Below are 10,704 nucleotides of genomic sequence, written 5' to 3' on the forward strand. Positions count from 1 at the left end.
GCTCGTCTATCATTTCGTTCTTTCTCCCAACGCCATATTGCTCGAAAGGAGATAAAGGGAGGAAAGAGTTACATATACCCCTGCGCGTGTGTATTGCAAGAATTATATCCTTTCCAAGCTTAAACGTTTCAATAATAAAAGTAATTATTATTATCTTATTATTATAGAAATAAATAATAAAACAATTATTATTTTTATTATCATTATTATTGCTGTTCATATATGTATCTTCATTTAACTCAAGAATAGGTGTTATTTTTTTTTACGCGAACAATCACTTGAAATGTTTTTTATACTTCAATTAAAAATTGGAATTATTAAAAGCATATTGTATAAAGCATATTGTATAAAGCATATTGATTGTTTTCCGAATTATTAATGTAAATTTTGTTTTAAAATATTTTTCATCATCATATTTTTATTGTCTCATATTTAAATGATCAATTAAAAAAAAATTAATTAAAATTGATACAACAGAAAATACAAAAGAAAATGTCGAGTTAGAAATATCCATTATGTATGTACAGGAATTATTTTGGATTGTGTACTGAGAGTTAATGTTCATATTTTCATGATTAAGGTATAAGAAAAAAGGCATATATCATACTATTTAGCCTCTGCGGCACCAACCAGTCACTATCAGAATTAGAAGTTTGAATAAGACCGTACTTGTCAAAATTGTATCTCCGAAACTTGATCCTAAAAATATGAATCAAACGTGAAATTCAAGGGAACGTTAACTATTAAGGGGTGAGAAAGGGTCCTATTATTATGTCCTATTATTTTTCCAAATATACCATTTTTACACAAGTTATGATCATAATTTTCAGTAAAAAAATTGTCGCAGAAAACTCTTTTTTCAAATATCTATATCTTGCATAAAAATAAAAAAAGGAGAGAGAAGAAAAGAAAACATTTTACAGGAAATTTTATAAGCCTTTAATTTGATATATTTGGTAATACTTCAAATTAGAGGACCCTCCTTTCCAATGACCTTGATTTTGACATATGTTGTCAAGGTCATGACTTTGAATAACCTCCAACAGGTTTTAGCTGTCGCTCGTTAAAAAGTTATTAAGAAGGAAAGTTTAAAAAATGATGTCTTTTTCACTATTCAGAACAAAAATTTTCTACTTTGAAATATATTTTATCCATGCTGTCCATGCAAAGCGACTCCCATCTCACATTCCCTCTTGCTTAGGGACGCACGACTTCCACACGAAGTGACTCCCACCCCACTCCTCCCTGCTTAAGGACATGCGACTTTCCATATGAAGCGAATTCTACCCCATCTCGTCAAGTTATTTCATGCGGTCCTAAGAAAGGGAGGTGGGGTGAAAGTCGCTTCGCGTGAAAAGTCATTACATAAGCAAGGAAGGATATAGAATAGTTTTTAATATTATATATAGCAGAAATGAGTTATTTTTCAAATTTCTTTTATTAATAACTTTTTAACTTTTTTTAACTTTATTAATAACGGTAAAACTTGCTGGAGGTCACTCTGGATCATAATTTTGACAACATATATCAAGGCCAAGGTGGAGAATAGTTCCCTAATCTGGAGTATTATTAGTATATTTCACTTTTGACGTAAGTCTTTTAAAAACTGAGATATTTATAAAAAGTTACGTTTTTTTTCGAAAATGTTTAAAAAAAATAATTTTTCTCGAAGTTGGTTTTTTTCAAAAATAAATTTTGGAGAGTGATACGCAACTATGATTGTATGTACACTTTGAGAAAAATGCGAATATTATTTTTTCCAATTCGATTATATATCTGTAATTATAGTATAAACTCATATTTAAACGTAAATTGAGAATCTCATATTACCTTTGAAACATCATATCTCGGAAATTATTGGTTGTATGAGGTTAAATATAAAAGCATTTTCAAACTAATTTGTAAGCTATGAAACTGTTTATGTACATTTTTCACATACATCACGATAAGTCACAAGTTATTCATTAAAATGTATTACAATTTGAGAAAATTTATTTATATTGGCAACTATTCATCGTACAAGATTTAATAAAAAATGATTTTGTAGGGAATTTAAAACCTTTTGATAGTAAATACTTTTTACGGAATCCGAGATATTGACAAAAAACTTAAAAAAAAAATAGTTTCAAAAATAAAGGGAAATATTCTTCGTATCTCGAAAACTATTGATCATACAAAGACGAATAAAAAATTATTTTGTAAGGAAATTCAGTAACTTCAATTTTCACAAGAAGTATTTTGTACGTAATAGTAGCCAGATCTGAAATATTTACGAAAAGTGTGAAAAATCGTTTCATTCTCGAGAATGACCAAAAATACAACATTCTTTAAAAAATTCTATCACGGAAAGTATTGATCGTACGATCTTCAATAAAAAGTGAAATTTTTCGTAATATTATCAGCTTTCTTTTTGATAACGATTTTTAATTCGATAAAATAAATACTTTCTGAGATATTTTGAAAAACCGCATTTCAATCAGTTTTTTGAAGCTGAAAAGTTTTCCAAATCCGTTGATTGTCAGAACTTTTACTATGTTGCATAATACATCATTTCGAACAATTTTCCGCAAACAAATTTTTTTATGACAGTTTTGTCTCCAAAACGCAAAAAAAATTTAATTTTTCTAGGCTAATTATGGCTTAATATATTTACATTTAAAAATTGAAGAAATGGAGCACTTTTTAAAAAATATTCTCACGCTTGGAAATATTTAACTGTTTTTGCAAATTTCAGAGGTTATACGGAGGTATACCGTGCAGCATCTTCGCGTGACCTATGATCCTGCATGCAGAACGATAAGTATTTTGGTGGACCGATGGGGTGATGCTAAGTAATAGCAACGTAACATCGGCACGTCATTATCATTGGGTACATGTATATGCGTTTTGCGATTATGTGTTGTGCGTGTGTTCGCAACGCACGCCCGACACTTTCGAGCACGCCTCACGCGTATGTTCTTTTTGCTCCATCATAATACACGCGTGGTGCTCGTATTGTACCCCGTTAGCTCTGCGGTTACCTCTCACGTTGTGGGTGTTCATAATGCACCGGCACCGCAGGCCGTTTGCCGTTATCGCGAGAGATTTTGATGATAGGCCATTGCGACATCTGGAGTGCTCTTGGCAAATTGGAGATTGCTCAGATCTCGTTCATATCAACATATGCGTATGATATACATACAACGATACACGATGTCTTTACAAGACCTCTCTTTTATGATTAATTTTGATTAATTTTGATGTATATTATTAAATATACAATATTTGTAATTAAGTTTTTTTCTAAATTTGATTATAAATAATTATAGTGATAAAAAAAAATAGTTACGGCTGCAAAATTAAAAAAAAAGAAAGAAAAGGTTATTTAAAATTTTGATAATAATTGTCTTCCATATTTCTTCTAACAAAAGCTAATTGAATATAATATTTTTTGATAAATTTTTTTTATGTCGAGTTAAATATTCTTAGAATTCTTAAATTACGGTATTAATTTATTAATTAACCTGTTGGCCAAATCAGGAATTTGGAATAACTTTCGAGAATACTGCCACAGTGAAGAGAAGGACCAACAACACCCGGTAGATTCCTTCCGTAGCCGCGGTATCCAACGTTCTGCCGGAACTGAGATTCAGCAGAGGGAGAAAAGCTTAATTAAAATTCCAGCTACGTCGAGTCTACCCACGGAAAGTGCAAGAGATGTGTCTTATCCAACCCCGTCTCGTCTTGTCCATGTGACATCTCGAGAAATCGTGGAAATAAATAAGCCAAATCATACCTGGAATATCTCAAAGTTCGCGCTGTTTCCGACAGTCGTCACCTTTTACTATCAGTTTGCTTTTTCTTCAATGTTATGTCCTTTCCACTTGCGTCACATTTGCATTAACTACAAACGATTTAATGCATGCATAAATCTCCCTTCAGAGATAAACTTGGCAGTCATACTTGGAATACAAATTAGTTGAAAACTGTTATTGTACGACAATAAAGTACATTACATATTAATTTTTTCAAAACTTCATTTATCTGACTATAATACTATAAAATTAGTTTATTTCATATTTTAATTAAATAAATAGGAACGCTCTATTTTTTTTTTATTGTAATTTTAATGCAGCTTTGATTATAATACATATACTATTGTTACTATCATTTATTATTATTGTATATAACATATCATGAAAGGATTGATTTTTTTCGCCGGAAGAAATATAAATGTAGTTTGAATTTTATTCATGTATCTCTTCCTATTATAAAAAATATCTATATCGAGTGAAGTTTGAAGAATTGAATTTGCGTCAAAGAGAAACATCAGTCTGTAAGATGATACGCAAGATGAAGGATCTTGCTTTCTTTTAAACTGACAATTGACTCTGCCGCAACAGGTGCTACTGCCTTAGGTCGCTAGCATCTTAAAAACCCTAAATCCTTACTCAGGTCTGTACGAAACATGGTACTTAAAATCCGCTTAAACATCATTTTTTTATCAATCACATTAGTTTATTTATTTAAGAGCAATTTGTTGAGTGAATAAGTTCTTTCTAAGAACATTAAAAATATCACACATCATATAATAATCCAAAAAAGTGTAAATTATAGACAAAAATAAATAAATAAGTAAAAGAAAAGTCGAAACTATTATAATAAAATTACTTATACAAAGGTTTAAAAAGTTATTAAAAATAAAAATTTTATATTATCTTTAGCTTAATTCTCGATTTTTCAATTACTTCTATTTCTTAAAATTATTAATATCTTGATATTTTTATTATGAAAGAATTGATTTTAAATTTTTTAAAGGAACAACTCGTTAAGAGAATTAGCTAAAATATCTCAAAGATATTGAAGAATTGGTAACAAATATTAATCTCGCGCGCCTAAAGACATTGCTAGAATAAAACGTTCAATAATTGATATATTATTATAGATCTCTTAAATCTTGGTTGATTCGAAGGCCAAGAAAGGTTGATGTTTGTAATCTCTCTTTCTATATTGCTCTCTCTTTTTCGTTCTCTCTTTCGACAAGGAAATTTCAGGTTTGAAGAAGAGAAGAAGGGCAGAGGGGTTAGAAAGGGATGGACCTCACCACTCTGACTCTCTAATTATATAGTATATCGTGTACCAAGCGAACGAGGTCGGAAGGTCATGGTTGCGAGAGGCACAAAACACGCCATCAAGATATATCGAAAAATTCATTCGAGGTGCACAAGATGAGCGGAGAGTAGCCACAAAATTTACCGAGCCATTAATAATTATTCCCTTGATATCGATCGGACCTTTCTCTCGATTCCAGGCCAACTATTAATTCTCTCTCGTTATGATCATTTTTTTGCTATCTATGCAATAAAATAGAGCAGCATCGGAGAAATAGGAATGCGAGATAAACTGGATTAAATAATGAAAGACTGTGATGATAAGGTTTAAAGAGAAGACTTACAATTATTGATTTATAAAGATTAACCTGTAAAATAATCACTTGGAGTATTTTTACATTCCAGCGAAAAAATGTGAATCGTAAAATATCGTTTTTTATGATCATTGTTTAATATATTTTTCTTAACAATTATTCTTCATGAATTTTTAAATATGTAAGTCCATCAAAAACCTGTCAAAAAAAAGCCATATCTTATATTAATTAAAATCTTTATTTTTTAATAATACTGTCATAAGTTATTTAATAATATAATGTCACAATAAGTGCTAAATATATTTGTTTGATTTCTATTTACTTTTTTTAGGAATTTGTAAGTACAATTGTAATATTTTCAAATAATATAATAAGTCGGAAAACAATCAATAATATACAATGTGTTGTTAATAATACATTAATTTTAATTGGGATGTGAAAATAATCTCAGATAATTGTTCACTTTAATGTAAAACAAAAATTACTACTTCTGGATTAATTACTTCGGGATTAATAAGCAGAATTTGTCTTATAAATAAACATTTAGTCTAACTTAATGATTTAGTAAAAAAAACAATCATTGATACTTTAGATAAAAAAGAAATATGTACGTCAATATAATTGATATACCAAATATAAGAATAAAAATTAAGATTCTTTGAAGCAATTCCCTGCTTGCCTTTTATAGGACACAACAAAGAAAAACCGACGAAACGAGGTGCGCGCGGCTTTAAGAAACGATGCGATAACGATATGTATAGTTTAACGTGGGCAATGGGTATCGACTTGCAAGGTTCATATATGCGCATCCTGGTACAAAGATAGTCAAGCGAACGAGCAACCAGTCCGAGAGAGAGGCCGTTGCCTATTTACCAGCCCCATATTTACACGCGTGCGAGCCCGCGCGTATATCCCGGCTTTTCTTTACTAGCTAATCTACCATCTTAGATCGTATTCCTTTGTATGAACCTAGCAAACTCTCCAATTATAGGCAAAGTTTGAACTCCGATTGAACTGTATTCTACACTAAACATTTTCTAGTTATTAGATGAAACGAAAGAAATGTTTGTTTATAACGTTGAATGTATCAACTTAAAATGAACCTTTAAAAATGAACTAAGATAATTTGAACAATTACAAATGGAAATTACACCAATAACGATAAATCAAATAAGAGAAAGAATCTTATTTTTGATCGAAGAGAATGTTGATATTTAGTAATATCAAATGCAAATATACAAATTTGCATATGATTATTATTATTATAAGATAATGTAATATATATTCTTGTATTTACTGGTTACATTTGCAAATTTGCATATAAATATTACAGAACAATTTAATATACATTTTTGTAGTAATTAATGGTAGAATAAATAATTTTAATTAGTACAATTTTAATAAATTATGTTAAAATCAAATTTAATAAGGATGTTAGACTTAGTTAATTACTTTTAATTAAATTTATATTTTTGAAAATATGATTCTTGATTAAGAGAGATTAAGACTGTGTTAAGATTAAGATTTAAGAGAGTGTTTCTATTTACAAGTGTAAATTGTGAATCTTTTTGTTAAAATATTTTGTCTTTCTTCAAGGTTTGTCTTTCTTAAATACTAATCTACCATTAGATTAGTGCTCTCAAAACAGTAGCCGTGTTCCGAGTTTTACGATCCTAGCGATTGTAGAAAGGCAAGATAAAAGAAGATACATTAGCTATAAAAATGGGAAGACGAAGATGCTGAAGAGAACTGTTTGCGTAATTGATGGAAATAAGCGTGCTACTTTATACACGAAGCACATAAATTGAAAGACTTTCAATCTACTATTCTCTCTCTTCTGAATCTTTACATTTCCTAACTTATCTATTTTCCAATTGTTGTATCTTGTCATTATAAGATTCTGATTTTTGTTGTATATATTTTTTGTTGCATATATTTTTATTACTTTGAGACGATTTACTTATATTTTATATTACATGTATCTATATATTATAGAGGAGAAGATGGTATTATGGCCAATGTATATGTATGATGGTATTTTGGCCTTCTTTATTCGCTATTATATAGCGGAAATATTAAAGAATTCTAATGATCACTTATGGAATTATTTGTTCAATAGCTCGCCGTTACACTACGACGCTAATACATCAATACTCAATAGTCAGCACTTATTATAACTTATTATTTTTACTTTCAAATATTTCGAAATGTTTCTGAGGTTCATTTTAGCATGCAATTACCTATTTCTTCATTTTTTTTTTAATTTGAACGTATTATCACATAAATATATGTGTTTTTGAGTGTATTATTTACTATTTAATATTTTATTTGATTGTATTTTGAGTTATTATGCAAATTTAAGCATAGCATTTTGCTAAGGCCCTTTATGAGTATCGATTACTTATGATTACTTTTTTGAAATTTTCATATCATAAAATAATTATTTGATAATCGATTGTACTGTTAATCTACAGTTTATATTACGTGTACTATTTTTAGTACTGAGCAGCTTATATGCAGAAATTCTGCATATAAACGTATATACATTCATTTGCATACATTTTAAAATATTTTTTGTTTTACTTTTTTGTTAATTTTATAATCAAATATTGTTTTCTAAACAAAACTAATATTTTGATCCTTTAAAGCGCACTTCTTTACGTAGAATTAAGTTGAAATTTGTTACTCGGGAGTTTTCGGAGATTACGAATTTGATGTCATATCTTCAAAATTCAAAATAACGGATCTAAGATGGCGGACCGATTTGCAAAAAGTGGCGTGGAAACTCTCGATGAGAGTTTCGGAAATAATGAATTTTCTTCAGAAAAAATATAATTTTTTAACATTTATTTATTTATATAAACAAAATCACTCATGATTTTGAATTATTGCACATCGATTCTTATTCTTAAATGTATAACTAATACAAAAAAAATAACTAAATACAAAAAGAAATTCGAAAATTGAGTAAAAACTATCTTAGTTACTCAGTCACCTATTTTTTTACTTTGATATGCAATGTCGCCACATTTTTATTAATAGTATCCTAAGTAATAAATATTTTGTAACTTTGAATTTAGAATCGATTCAACAACATTTTAACGAATGTAATATTGTCAAGTTTGAAACTTAAATATTGATTATTAACAAAAATAAAATGTAATTGGAGTGCCATAATATTACTTTCTCCTCTACATTATTTACACTATATGTTATTTGCAGTAAAAAATTAATCAATATTTTCATTTTTGCATGTTCATATAAACAATTTTGTATTAAAAGAATTCAATATGTGTTAGAAAATAATATTCTTTTTGTTTAAATTTTGTATTATAATTGAATATTACTATACATTCTATACAATTTATACATAAATGAAAATATTATGTAATCTTTTATTAATGAATAATTTTCTTGTAATTCGCACTATACAGGAAAGAATTAACAATAACAGAATTAAAATAACAATACCGTCAACGTTCACGCTCAGGAAGTATAAGCGCGTGCGTGCAACGTGTATTCATAGTTTTTACTAGCTAATCTTTCATCTTAGATTCTTAACAGCATTTGCATTTACGACACATGCAATGTAATGTCGACGATTACGAGACTCTGGAATTATCCTCATGCAATTGTAGTAATTATCGCTCTGCTCTTCACGAGACCGAAGGGTGAATCGCCTGTGATTTGTCTGTTTTCGGCAGCCTGGCATTTGCATCTCGATTGCCATTCTTATCGGCCGCGGTAATCATGCTAGACGATTTGCGATCACTTCTTCTTTAAATTGTGGATATCCTGAATTTTACCGCAGTGCGGAACATTAGAACCAATTGGATAATAAAAAGTTGGGAAATGAGTTAGCTGAATGTGAAAGAGAGCTTAAAAATTAATTTTGATAATATTTAACATTCAATTTAGAATTATTGTAATTATAACATATACACAATATTAAGTTTATCTTATTATATCTTAAAATATTAATTACAAAATGCATCTCAGTATCAATTTTAGATTTAGAAATATAAATTAAATATTCAATTTAAAATTGATCTCAATTTGTGTAAATAGTAAAAGTGTAAATTGTAAAAGAAGTAATAAACATTGATATTGTAAATAATAAATAATAAATGGCGATTACAAAAATATAATAAAATAAACATGTTTTACGTGTTTTTCAACATGAAAGCAAAATTATGATTTCAGAACTCATTAAAAATTTTGGCGACAAAGTTTTTCGCTCTTTCGCGTCGTGTGATTTCCTCGGTTTTTTTCTAGCCAGTTCAATGGCAAAAAATGGCAAGAAAAAGTTGGCGCGTATATATAATAGCATCTTAACGCTACCTCGCTGGTAATAAAGGAGTCATCGTATATGTACATGATATATTTTTCATAGCGGTCTCGTTAAAGTCATTAACGTTTATAAAAAGTTCAAGCACACTCCATTGTTAATTTCCTAACATTGTTATCATTATTCTTAATTACGTTATATTGCTTAAAGAATGATACTATATAAACACCTTAAAAGCATCTTATGTAAAGTGTTTGAATGCCACGTTGGTTGAATGAATAATTTTAGAATTATCATTTTTAATCCTTTGTGGACCAGCGATCTTGTTTGGGGGTCATCCCTTTTTCTTTTAAAATCATTTTTTATGATACTTGGGATAATTTAATATTTCATTCAAATTGAAGTAAAAAATAAAAAATTCAAAAGTAGGTGGATTCAATATAGTGGACATTAAAAAAATAATTTAATTATAATAATATAAAATTTGGTCTTAGGGAATTTTAAATTGTGAAGTGAAATATCAAATTTCTAGTTTCGATTTATTTGAAACTCATCATTACGTAAACAGTTAGTAACTGTTTACGTGTAAAGTCCAAACTGACTTTCAAACTTTAATTATGAACCCTGTGATACTAGATCCTTCTTTATGGAGAAAATTGTTCTTTTAAAATGATATTTTAGATTATATTTAATTAAAATTCGAAAGAAAAATCGAAAAAAAATCGGGTTTCATCGGATACCTAATCAAATTATTTTTTTGAAATATAATTTTTATTATAATTTTAGAATTTTGAGACTAGAATTGAATTCAGCGATTCTGAGAAACTTTAAAACAATCAAAGTTACTTTGTTAAAAAGCTCCCGTCCTCAAAGGGATATAATATTCAATAATGATATTCTTCAATACATAAGCAAAAGATATAACATTTTAACAAATTACAGAGAGAAATTCAGCAGAGACTTATTTCATCAGATTACGATTTTTTTATCTCATAATATATATGCATATATA

This window comes from Atta colombica, unplaced genomic scaffold (assembly GCF_001594045.1).
Source record: "Atta colombica isolate Treedump-2 unplaced genomic scaffold, Acol1.0 scaffold51, whole genome shotgun sequence".
Taxonomy (NCBI): domain Eukaryota; kingdom Metazoa; phylum Arthropoda; class Insecta; order Hymenoptera; family Formicidae; genus Atta; species Atta colombica.